The sequence below is a fragment of the Octodon degus genome, unplaced genomic scaffold (assembly GCF_000260255.1).
Source record: "Octodon degus isolate 3935 unplaced genomic scaffold, OctDeg1.0 scaffold00107, whole genome shotgun sequence".
Classification (NCBI taxonomy): Eukaryota; Metazoa; Chordata; class Mammalia; order Rodentia; family Octodontidae; genus Octodon; species Octodon degus.
The window spans coordinates 9,953,184-9,958,313 of NW_004524683.1; positions in this window are offsets into that span (position 1 = coordinate 9,953,184).

Sequence of the window (5,130 nt, forward strand, 5' to 3'; positions counted from 1 at the left end):
CTTATGTAGGTGGATGCTCCTACATTTGGTGCATGTATATTTATAATTTTTACCTCTTCCTCTTGAAGTTTTCCCTTAACAAATAAATAGTGACCTTCTTTTTTTTTCTTTTCAAAGTTTTATTGATAAACATATAGCAATGAGACAGTTTCAAATCAAATCGAAAGTACAGTTTCAACAAATAATACACTGCATACATTTTTCTCAGTGGTTAATTGCTGTACAAGATGCAGACTTGTGATCCTACTTACAAACACCATTAGAAAAAATCATTCTATTCATTAAGAGAATGCAACTATATATCTATGCCAACCACTTTGAATACACAGATACAAAATGGACATTCATAGTTATACCCCAATTTTTTTTAAGTTCCGTTGTTGAATATTATAGGTGTGTAAACTCAGCAAAATATTCTAAAAGAGTACAGAAGCCCATAATATCATTGGGTTTTCTGTTTAACTGGCAATGTCAGAAATTATTGACCTGAGTCCCCCAGAGCTCAACATAACAACATGGCTTTACTTCCTATATTTCATCTTCATACTTTTCTACTGGATGGTTAAGACCAAGGTAAAGCAGGACCTGTGCAACAAGAGTTGTAGCTTTTTGGTCTGAGAAGGTCAGTGAAATGCCCTCAGGATTTATCTTGAGATCCTGTACCTCAGATTGTAGAACCTTTGTCAGTGTCAGCCATGTGGATGAGTCACGGCCAATGCTTGGCCTATGTGCTCTCTGTGAAAGCCTGAGAGAGTGTCTTCTCCCCATGTGACTCTCCTTAGGCACACTCTACGTCATCGATCACTTTCCTCTTTGGCCCCATTATCTTTTTGATCAGAAAATTTGGGACACTACCGAGGTACATGACGTTACAGTACAAGTTCTCATATGTCCTGAGTCTTAATTGACCTTAGAAGGGTAGGGCCAAAATGTTGGCTTTCCTTGTAGCCCTCCTTTTTCTCTAATTTTGGTCTGCAAACTTAGGTTGTTAACCATCCAGAAGACAAGCTTATTGTTATTATAAAACGATTTACGCTACCAAGCTTAACCTCACTATCTCACTGCATTTCAAACATTTTAGGCATAATAAGGAACAGGTATTTTTCATCAAGTATTGATATGTTGAACCTTAAGTCCCTACATAATATGATAAAGAACATCTAAAAATTAGATTATATTTTAACAATAGGATAAAGACCTTCTTTGTATCTTTGAATTTTTTTTTTTGTTTGAAGTTGATATTGTGAGCAACCAGAATAGCTACCCCTGTTTTTTTTCCTGATATCTTATGACATGGATATTTTTTTCCTATACTTTGATTTTCAGTTTGCAAATTTCTTTTTTGAGTTAAATGTGTTTCTTGTATGTAGCATATTGTTGGATTTTGTTTCATAACTCACTGTTTTAGTCTGTTTCTTTTGATTGGTGAATTGAGGCCATTTACATTGATAGTTATGACTGATATTGGCTTATCTTTGTCACGTTATTTTCCTGCTATAGGTTTCATACGTTTTCTTTCTTTTAATTACTTGCTCTGTTTGGTGGTTCCTTTCTGTTGCTCTTGAGAGTGTTGCTGTTTCTGTCTCTTTCTAGAACCTGTGTCACTCTTTATAGGGTTGGTTTGGTGGTCATGAATTTCTCTAGTTGTTCTTTGTCACAGAAAGATCTTATCTTGACACTCAATTTTGTAGTTTTTCAGGGTATATCCAGCTGGGTTGGAAGTTATTTTCTTTCAGGACATGAAATGCTTCACTCCAAGTTCTTCTTGATTTGATGGGCTATGTTGAAAAATCGGCCGTGATTCTGATGGGCTTGCCATTGTAGGTGATCTATTTCTTCTCTCTAATAGCTTTTAATATTCTGTTCTTTTGCTGAATTTCTGAATTCTTGATTTTTATGTGTGTAGGTGCAGATTTATTTTGATTATGGCTATTTGGAATTCTATATGCCTTGCTTAACTGTATGTCATGTTTCTAAAATTTTCTGCTAGTACTTCTGGAAATAGTTGTTTTATGTCTTTTGTGCTATCTCCTGCTATTTCATTGACACCTATAATATTTATTTATTTATTTATTTATTTATTTATTTATTTTGCAGGACTGGGGATTGAACTCAGGGCCTTGCACTTGCCAGGCAAGCACTTATTCTACTGAGCTAGCTCCCTGGCCCCCTTTTTTATTTTTAAAGAATACAAAATAGTGATGGAAAAAAGGCACCAATTATTCTTATATTATTTTTCTTGGTGTCATCTTGTAGCTGCTGAATTGTTATTTCTTTATTTCTTTTTAGTTTTAAGAGATCTTTCTTTTTTCACATGCATTAACTGCACCACTATCTTTATGGTCTGAAAGTCTATCTTCAGTTTCATTCAAGCAGTTTTGCCAGCTTTCAATGGAATTCTTAATTTCTTGGGATATCTGTTTGAATCTGTTTCATGCATTCTAATTCTTTCCTGTATTGTTCATTCAGTGTTTCCATCTTTTTTATTCTCCTCTATTTTTTTTATTCTACTTCTTCTTTAGCTGTGCTGAGCAATTCTTTTATGATTGTTGTCATTTTTTAGCCTAAGAGATTATTTCTGATCTTATATCTTCTACAGCTTTATGGACTTATTTCTTTCTTCAGTTGCTATCATTTTATAAATTTCAGGTGTGTGATTTCCAAGTTCTTGTACATCTTTGTCTACTGAATTTGTTCTGGGTGGGCTGGAAGATTTAGATTGACTTTTGATCCTATGTTTTGGAATTTTTGAAGTTCCCAGTAATCACCCATATTCAATAGTGGTGGAAGAGTAGTAAGGTGTGTGTCAGTAAGGTTTCTACTACAGTGGGGAGCAGTATATGACTCACCAAAGGTCTCACTACAAGTGAGGTGACTGGTCAATGCTCAACAAATCTTCAGTGTAGATGGTAATTATTTACCAGATTCACCAGAGTCCCATTTGCTGCCCAGAATCCTCCTCTTCTCAGCAGGGAGCTCAGCACTGAAAGTGTCATTGGAAAACGTAAGATGTAGAGATAAGGTAGGGAAAGGAATTTTGCAGGTCCTGGGACATCTGGAACCACCCTAGGATTTACACCCAATGCTTTAAGGACTTTGCACACTGAGATGCAAGATTATCAGGAAACTTTGATAACATGTTTATTAAAATCTTCCTGCCTAATGTCCCTTGCCTTCTTTAAATCCCTATATAGTCAGCCCAGTTCTATTTGTTTCCTACAGATGGCCTTCTCACCCTCTGTCTACCTGCACTCAAGCATAATAAATTACATACCATGTTGCCTTTACACAAGGCTGGTGGTCTCAACTTGTCTCTGCCTCTGGTGTTAATTAACCAGGACCTCATGCATGGTAGGCAAGAACTCTAACGCTGAGCTACATCCACAACACTTTTTAGGTATGGAGATAGGATTTTGACAAATTCCTCATGCTGGCTTTGAAATTGCTATTCCCTTGCTACAGCTCCACAAGTAATGAGATGAATTACCTATTGTTCAAATAAACTCTTTAAAATTTTTGTAATGAATGAATAAATGAGACAGAGATAACTCAGTAGGTTTTTGTGCAAGCAACAAGACACATGGTTTAATACCTGAGTGTAAGAGGGCCATAAGACCATCTGGAGAGAACAAACAGAAGCAGGCCTTTATTATAGGGATTGAAAGAAGGCAAGGGACATTAGGAAGGAAGATTTTAATAAACATCAATGATCAAAGTTCTCTGACCATCTTGTACCTCAGTGAGCAAAGTCCTTGAGAAGCTCCCTGTAAATTATTGGGTGTCTCCAGATGTCTGGGGAATCTGCAAGATTTCTTGTCTACTATTTTATGACATCTTTTGTTTGCTGAGGACAGCCTCAGTGCTGAACTGAATCTCTGCTGAGAATAATACCTCTGCTGACAAACAGGTTGGGTGCTTTGAGAGTCACATCCAATTCAAGCCTTACATTCCTGTTTTTTTTTTTGTTATTTTAAGCAAAAGAAAAAGTGAATGGTCTTGTGATATTGAACCTGGACCTTTACTGTGACATGCATGCTCTAGTTTCCTTAGACTATATCTATATTTGGGATAAGGTGCACCAATGTACAGGTCCCAGTCCAGTTGATGGAAAGGCACAGAGAGATGGTGGACCCAGAGAGGGTGAAAACACCTCAACTGGGTAGACAAAATTGATTATGAATACCAAAAAGATTTTGAAATTTTTGGTCTTCACTATCTCAAATATTTAATGTGCCTAAAAGAACAGCACCAATAAGAGGTTGAAAAGGCCTCTGGATTTGAGGAATCTAAGGAGTGGCTATAGTTTGGTTTTTCCAATGAAGGAAAAACCAGTTGTTATCTATTACCAACCACTTGGAGGGATGAGATAAGGTGGGCATGAGGAGGCATTCAGGTCGGGTAGAAGTCTGAGTCCAGGCATTCCATGGATGCATATTTTCACATGGGAGATAACAGGGAATACAGACATCAGAGGTTTTTTTTTAATTTTGCTTTGTTATATTTTATTTTAAAGAGGAAAAACAAAACCCAAAACTAGAACAAATAACAAGAACAAAGGCAGAAACAAATCAATATGTCAGTACAAATGGTACAGAATTTCAGAACAAGAATGGAATATTAACAATGGTTGTTATATTACATATTGTTATCATCAAATTTGTTGCTCAGACTACCAGATGTAGATATATAAGATTGACTAGATAATTAATCACTCACTCTTCCTTTCAATAAATCTTAATTTTTTTCCTTGTCTTTTATTTTAAAGAGAAAAAAATAATAAAAACAACTATAGTTTGTCTTATGTTGGTGGGTGCTCCTACACGGGGTGTATATGTATTTATAATTGTTATCTCTTCCTGTTGCAGTTTTTCCTTAACAAGTATGTAGTGACCTTCTTTATCTCTTTGAAAGATTTTTCTCCTTTTTTAAAATATGGTTTATTAGCACAGTAACAAATGCAGACGTAAGAAGTCTACAACATATAACAATCCACAGAGTGAGTCCTATTCCATGCCTTACAGTTAACAGCTTAAAGTGTTTCACTACAGGTTCTCACAAGTCCTGATTTAAACATTTAAAGTAAATTCAATATAAAATAAAATACATTAACTATTCATTTCCTATATTGTG